Consider the following 8,462-nt stretch of genomic DNA (forward strand, 5'->3'; position numbering starts at 1 on the left):
ATGATTATACGAATTACGGATACAGTATTATGATTATGTAGTTCTAGTATTATAATTTACAGAGTTTAAAGCAACGTCATGTTTTCTATTACCATAACATACAGAGTATACAGACAGAGCATATACAAAATATACAAACAGTTATACAGAGATAGCATCTAGACGCTACAGTTAAAGAATTTACAGATCAGAAAGATAACGTTATGGTAATTTTGAAAACATGATGAAAACAGTGAAAGAGTATATATGAATATGTATATAGTATCAGACCCTGTTGGACCATACAGTTTACAGAGCATGGTACCGTAGCTACATACAATTTACAGTTACAGAGTGCAACCGCCTATTCAGGTAATAGGTTGTAGGTCGATCATATAGTGCCCTTGACGTGGACAAGCTCCCCATCATATATGGGTTGAGGTGGGCAGATCAGATCGAGGGAGTATAGTGATTTACCTGGTCGGCCAACCAGTGTAGATCCCGCCTACGAGCTGCACAACCCTGTCATGAGGGGTGACATACAGAAATCCATAGGGGAAATTTTACATTTATTATTATGTATGTACTAATTTACAGAGATAGGGAAATTACTTATGTATGTTAGAAGTATTTTGAATAGTAACTTAAATACAGATGTGTTTAATGAAATGGAAATGGGGGTGGATATTATGATATGTACTGTAATTATAAATCTAGATATACGTGATTATATGGAAATAAATTTTTATGAAATGATAACTCAATTACCACACACTAGTAATAGAATATATCGTCTTACTGAGCGTTGGCTCATCCCAGTGTTGAAACATTTTTCAGGTGATCCAGGTAGGCGAGCAGATCAGGCTCGCAAGTAGAGGGGCAACTGTAGTGCCCTGACAGCAAAGTGAGTACAGTGGAAGATTTTTGTTTACCCTAACTAGCTGAGGGTATTTTGGGAAAACAGTGTTATGTGTATATTTTGGGGGAAAAACAGGTAGCACTCTGGTATTGGTTTTGTATTGTATATAATGGGTTGTGATTATGTTTATATGATTCTGCTTCCTGCTGCTTAGGTTAATACTAAGGTATTAGAGTATGTTATTTGTTAAAGAAAAAAAATTCAGTTAATTAAGGAGGTCGTTACAATTTGGTATCAGAGCCTAGGTTTGCTAGATTTTGTAGACTTTAGAGTGCAACAGAAGTAATACCAGAGTATAGGAAAAGGATTTGAGGTTTGTTCTATGTCTGGGTACAAGATTACCGTAGTGGTTTCTATGCTTTTCCTGGGGTGACGATTTCAGGAAAATCGTAGTAAACTATTGTCGGGTCGTGTGTCTAGATGACAGGACTGGATATTGGGTAGAGACAGCGAAGGTAGTTAATTGTGAGTTGGTATAGGATAGGTCAGTATAGGAGATAAAGTACTTAAGTGTGTTTCTTATTTTCAAGATGGACCCAGGCAACAGTGGCACAAATGCTGGGGAGGATAGGTCTGGTCCTTCCAGCATGGGTGGAGGAGACTCAGATGCTGTACTATGTAGTGTTACTTAGCAGGTGATGGCTGAGATAGCCAGGAGTTCTGGGGAGCATGGTTGTTCGATTGAGCAGTTTACGCGTATGAAGCCCCCATCCTTTACTGGAGGTGATGACCCGATTGTAGCTGAGAATTGGGTCCAGGATATCGAGGAGACATTGGCAATGCTTCCATGTACGAACGAGCAGAAGGTAGCATTTGCCACATTTAAGTTGACAGGGGAGGCAAAGCGCTGGTGGAGAGCAGCGTGTCTGATAGAGGAGCAGAGGCCGGTTCTAGTTCCAGTGATGTGGGACCGATTCAAGAATTTGTTCTTCGAGCGATATTTTCCTGCTATCGTTCGGAGTGCGGAAGCTGTAGAGTTTCTGCATTTAGTACAAGGGCAGATAACTGTATCTTAGTAAGCGGCTCGGTTTGTCGAGTTGTCGCGTTTTGCTCTACATCTAGCACCTGATGATGAGAAAAAGGTGAGGAAGTTTGAAGAGGGACTGAGGCAGAACTGTTTGAGTAGGTGATTGGTTTCAGGGCTCAGACATTTACCGAGGTTGTAGATAGAGTGGTATACGGAGGGGTGTAGCAGCTCAGAGTCAGGGGGAGAGGCCTACGCCTCAGGGGTTTCAGGTTGGCTCCAGTAGGGGTCCATGGAGAGGAGGTCATGATAAGGGAGATCAGAGGCAGATGGTAGGACCTCGGGGAAATCAGAATATACCGATGGTTCCGGTATGTCAGACGCGCGGGAGATGTCATCTGGGGGAGTACCGAGTAGGAAGCAATGTATGTTATCATTGTGGGAGACCCAACCACAAGATACGTGAATGCCCAGGTCAGCAGGACTAGGTCCCAGCACCGAGGCCTTATCAGGGAGGACATCAGGCAGCTCGGGGAGGATACCAGGCGCCCCGGGGTGGCCAGTAGAGGAATGTGGCCCCAACACAAGTATACGCTCTAACGCCAGGAGATGCAGAGACTGCTATAGATGTGGTGACAGGTACATTTACTGTTTCATCATATCCAATTATTGTTCTCTTTGACTCAGGTGCTACTCATTCTTTTATTTCTGTATCTTATGTTAAATTATGTGAGAGTGAGACCCAGTTATTAGATATAGCACTATTGGTAGCTACGCCATCAAGGTTAGTGATCAAATGTCAGAGGATACTTAAGGGCTATCCGATAGAAATACAGAGGAAAGTACTACCGGTAGATCTGATTGTGTTTGAGATGTGTGGGTTCGATGTAATACTGGGTATGGATTGGTTGGCTGGCAATCACGGTAGCATCGATTTTTTCTAGAAAGAAGTAGTTTTTAGACCACCTAAAGAACAGGAATTCAGATTCGTTGGTTCACGAGTACGTGCTCCAACGCAGTTAGTATCAGCCGTGCAGGCGGGAAGGTTACTGTTGGACTGAAGACAGGGGTTTATTGCATTTGTGAAGGAAGCATCTGAAAATGAACTGAAGATTGATAGCACTCTAGTGGTACGAGAATTTTTAGATGTTTTTTCCAGAGGAGCTACCAGGGTTACCTCTTGTGCGCGAGGTAGATTTCCCCATAAATTTACCTCCAGGTACGGCGCCGATCTCTAAGGTCCCGTATCGTATGGCTCCAATGGAATTGGGAGAATTAAAGAAGCAGTTGTAGGATTTGTTAAACAAGGGGTTTATATGACCCAGTGTATCGCCATGGGGAGCTCCAGTGTTGTTCGTAAAGAAGAAAGACGGGTCCGTAAGGATGTGCATTGATTACAGAGAAATCAACAAAGTTACTATTAAGAATAAATATCCTCTACCCCGTATAGACGATTTGTTTGATCAGCTCCAGGGTACGCAGGTATATTCCAAGATTGACCTCAGATCCGGGTATCATCAAGTGAGAGTAAAATCGGAGGACGTCCCGAAGACGGCCTTCAGGACTAGGCATGGACACTACGAGTTCCTCATTATGCCGTTTGGGCTGACAAATGCCCCAGCCGTGTTCATGGACTTGATGAACAGAGTTTTTCACCAGTATCTAGATCAGTTTGTAATAGTATTTATTGATGATATACTGGTGTACTCGAGGAGTTTTGAGGAGCATGAGGTTCATTTGAGGCAGGTGTTGCAGACTCTCAAGGAGGAGAAGCTTTATGCTAAGTTTAGAAAGTGTGAGTTCTGGCTTGAGAAGGTGGCATTTATAGGCCATGTGATCTCAGGAGATGGTATAGCAGTGGATCCCAGCAAGATTGACGTGGTGGTAAATTGGGTTAGGCTGAAGAATGTGCAGGAAGTCAGGAGTTTCTTAAGACTGACAGATTATTACCATCATTTTGTTGAGGGTTTTTCTGCCTTGTCAGGTCCTCTCACGCAATTGACTAGGAAAAATACCAGATTTGTGTGGGATGAAGAGTGCGAGCAGAGCTTCCAGGAATTAAAACAGTGGTTCGTCACTGCACCAGTTCTTACGATTCCATCGGGTGGCGATGGTTATGTTATCTACAGTGACGCGTCCTTGAAAGGGCTTAGTTTTGTGTTGATGCAGCAGGGTAGGGTGGTGGCATATGCGTCCAGATAGCTAAAAGAATATGAGAAGAACTACCCTAGTCACGATTTAGAATTGGCTGCGGTGGTACATGCATTGAAGATCTGAAGGCATTACCTTTATAGTGAGAGGTGCGAGATATTTTCTGATCATAAAAGTCTAAAATACATTTTTACACAAAAAGAGCTGAATATGCGACAGAGGAGGTGGTTGGAACTTATCAAGGATTACGACTATACCATCAGTTACCACCCAGGTAAAACAAATGTAGTAGCTGATGCACTGAGCCGTAAATTAGGAGACATAGCACAGTTAGCTACGATAATTCAACATCCGATTCAGATGGACTTAAAAAGACTTGGTGTGAAGTTAGTGGAAGATGATTCTCAGGCGCTTATGGCCAGTTTGGTTGTACAACCCACCTTGTATGAAAAGATTAAAGCTGCTCAGAGAGATGATCCAGAGTTAGTGGAGGTGATAGCCAGAGTTCAGGACGGTTAAGGGGAGGAGTTCAGTATTTCTGACGATGGGGTTCTGAGATTTCGAACCAAATTGTGTGTGCCTACAGATGATAGCATCAGGAGGACGATTTTAGAGGAGGCACATAGATCTATATACACTGTTCATCCTGGCAGTACAAAAATGTATAGGGATTTGTGAGATTCTTTCTGGTGGAGTGGCATGAAGAGGGAGATAGCAGAGTTTGTGCAGCAGTGTTTGACGTGCCAGCAGGTTAAAGCTGAGCACCAGAGGCCGGTTGGTCAGTTGCAGCCACTTTTCATTCTTGAATGGAAGTGGGACCACGTGTCCATGGATTTTGTTACTAGGCTGCAGCCGGCATTGCAGGGTCAGAATGCCATCTGGGTGATAGTTGATAGATTGACAAAGACAGCGCATTTTCTACCTATTAATGTCAGCTACCCTATGAACAGGTTAGCAGATATTTACATACAGGAGATTGTTTGATCCCATGGAGTGCTGGTATCCATAGTCTCGGACCGTGATCCACATTTTACATCACGATTCTAGAGGAGTTTGCAGGAGGCACTAGGGACTCAGTTAGCATTCAGCACAGCTTTCCACCCTCAGATCGATGGTCAGACAGAGAGGACTATCCAGGTACTCGAGGATATGTTATAAGCGCGTGTTTTGGATTTTGGGGGTAGCTAGATTCAGTTTTTGCCGCTAGTTGAATTTGCTTATAATAACAGTTATTAGACTAGCATCAGCATGGCACCCTATAAGGTATTGTATGGTAGGAGATGTAGATCTTCTCTTTTTTGGGATGAGGTAGGCGAAAGGCGAGTTTTGGGTCCAGAGATAATTCAGCAGGCATGTGATAAAGTCCGACTTATTCGTGATAAAATCAGTGCAGCACAGAGTCGGCAGAAAAGTTATGCAGATATTCGCCACCGGGAACTAGAATTTGGAGTAGGCGATCATGTTTTTCTGAGAATAGCTCCTCTAAAAGGAGTTATGAGGTTTGGAAAGAAGGAAAAGTTGAGCCCTAGGTATATTGGTCCTTTTGAGATACTTGAGAGAATTGGGTCAGTTGCCTACAGGCTAGCTTTGTCACCAGCTTTGGCTCGTATTCATGATGTGTTTCATGTTGCCATGTTACGGAAATACGTCTCAGACCCCTCCCACGTCATTAGTTATACAGAGATAGAGCTCAAGGATTCATTGGCATACGAAGAAGCTCCAGTACATATTTTAGACAGAAAGGTTCAGACCCTGCATACTAAAGAAATACAGTTAGTTAAAGTTTTATGGAGGAATCATGTCATAGAGGAAGTTGCTTGGGAGTCTGAGGAGCAGATTAGACAGAGATACCCACAGTTGTTCCAAGAGGAATAGAGATATCCAGGTAAAGTATAATGGTTAGATAAGTTTTCTTTTGCAAGTACATGTATTGATTATAGTTAGTAGATAGTATTTTGGTTTTGGGAGAAATTTTCTTTTATGGTTGTAATATCCCAGAACTATCCATGTAACCATGGTATTCCTCCACCATAAGTGAGGACAGATAATAAAATAAATAGACCCTTTTCTTTATGGAATGATGGAAGTATAGATAGAAATTCAGATAGTAAATTTTAAGGACGAAATTTTATAAGGAGGGGAAAATGTAGTGACCCGAAGAATAATAGCATTTTAATAATAAGAGGGAGAGAAAATAGATACAGAAACAGAAGGAGGCCGTAGAAGCGTTCGTTGACGGCATTGCATTTTGGAGAATAAAATAATTTAATTTAATTTTAAGAAATTTGCCAGGCTTCGTCGACGAACACAGGGTTTCATCGACGAAGGTCTTCAGAATTTCATCGATGAACACAGGGCTTCGTCGACGAGGAAATACCAAGAGATGGTTCAGGCTCCTCTGAATTTCATCGACGAATACAGAGCTTCGTCGATGAAATTACTAAATATTCGTCGACGAAGTGATGTGGCTCATCGACGAATCCGACAGTATAAAAATGGGAAAATCGAGATTTTTGGTCATTTCTCTCGCCGCTCTCTCTCTCTCTCCTCTCTCTCTCTTGCCTACAACTCTCTCTCCCTTCTCTCTTCGTTTTCGGCCCCACCAGTCGCCGGATCGACTATCCGAAGCTACCACGACGCTCCTGGCGGAGTTCTCTGCAAGATTGTCGGAGTGGATCGTCAGGAAAACGAAGTTGGATTTTATCCCAAATTCAGGGTAAGGACTTTTATCCAATTTTTGACTTCCTGGCAATTCTAGGAAATGATGTAGGCAAGAAAATACTAATGTTTAGTTCTGAAAAATACTGTTTTCAGGGTGTTGTGTACGAGGCCCTGCTGGGGCTAGGCCAGTTTTCTATAGGGGCTTTTTAAAGTTAAGGTAAGGGATATATGATATGCTAGGAAATTTCTAAATATTATGCAGTGTATTTATTTATGAAAATTATGTATTATAGTATGGTGTGGCTTGAGAATATGTATGTAGTACGGGAATCTGTTTTATGAATTATAGTTTCATGATTTTATGTATTTCATTGCTATGATTATGTGAATTACAGTACCATGATTTTACAGATTTTAATACTATGATTATACGAATTACGGATACAGTATTATGATTATGTAGTTCTAGTATTATAATTTACAGAGTTTAAAGCAACGTCATGTTTTCTATTACCATAACATACAGAGTATACAGACAGAGCATATACAAAATATACAAACAGTTATACAGAGATAGCATCTAGACGCTACAGTTAAAGAATTTACAGATCAGAAAGATAACGTTATGGTAATTTTGAAAACATGATGAAAACAGTGAAAGAGTATATATGAATATGTATATAGTATCAGACCCTGTTGGACCATACAGTTTACAGAGCATGGTACCGTAGCTACATACAATTTACAGTTACAGAGTGCAACCGCCTATTCAGGTAATAGGCTGTAGGTCGATCATATAGTGCCCTTGACGTGGACAAGCTCCCCATCATATATGGGTTGAGGTGGGCAGATCAGACCGAGGGAGTATAGTGATTTACCTGGTCGGCCAACCAGTGTAGATCCCGCCTACGAGCTGCACAACCCTGTCATGAGGGGTGACATACAGAAATCCACAGGGGAAATTTTACATTTATTATTATGTATGTACTAATTTACAGAGATAGGGAAATTACTTATGTATGTTAGAAGTATTTTGAATAGTAACTTAAATACAGATGTGCTTAATGAAATGGAAATGGGGGTGGATATTATGATATGTACTGTAATTATAAATCTAGATATACGTGATTATATGGAAATAATTTTTTATGAAATGATAACTCAATCACCACACACTAGTAATAGCATATATCGTCTTACTGAGCGTTGGCTCATCCCAGTGTTGAAACATTTTTCAGGTGATCCAGGTAGGCGAGCAGATCAGGCTCGCAAGTAGAGGGGCAACTGTAGTGCCTGACAGTAAAGTGAGTACAGTGGAAGATTTTTGTTTACCCTAGTTAGCTGAGGGTATTTTGGGAAAACAGTATTATGTGTATATTTTGGGGGAAAAATAGGTAGCACTCTAGTATTGGTTTTGTATTGTATATAATGGGTTGTGATTATGTTTATATGGTTCCCCCCTCCCCTTCTCTCTTCGATCTTGGTCCTATTTCTTGTCGTATTGAAGGTTTGAGGCCACCACGACACTCCTGGCAGAGTTCTCTGCTAGTCTGCTGAAGCTGATCATAGGGAAAGTTGGTTTGAAATTTATCCCAAATCCAGGCTAAGGTGTTTTATTTAAAATTTGTTTTCCCTACAGTTATAAGAAGTGTTGTATACAGAGAGATACTAATATTTTGTTCTGGGGGACATTATTTTCAGGATGTTGAGTTAGGAATCTTGCAGGTATAAGGCCAGAATTTAGTAGGGGCTTTCAGATTTAAGGTAAGGGAAATGTGCTATGCTAGC

Source organism: Malania oleifera, chromosome 9 (genome assembly GCF_029873635.1).
Source record: "Malania oleifera isolate guangnan ecotype guangnan chromosome 9, ASM2987363v1, whole genome shotgun sequence".
In the NCBI taxonomy this organism is placed as follows: Eukaryota; Viridiplantae; Streptophyta; class Magnoliopsida; order Santalales; family Ximeniaceae; genus Malania; species Malania oleifera.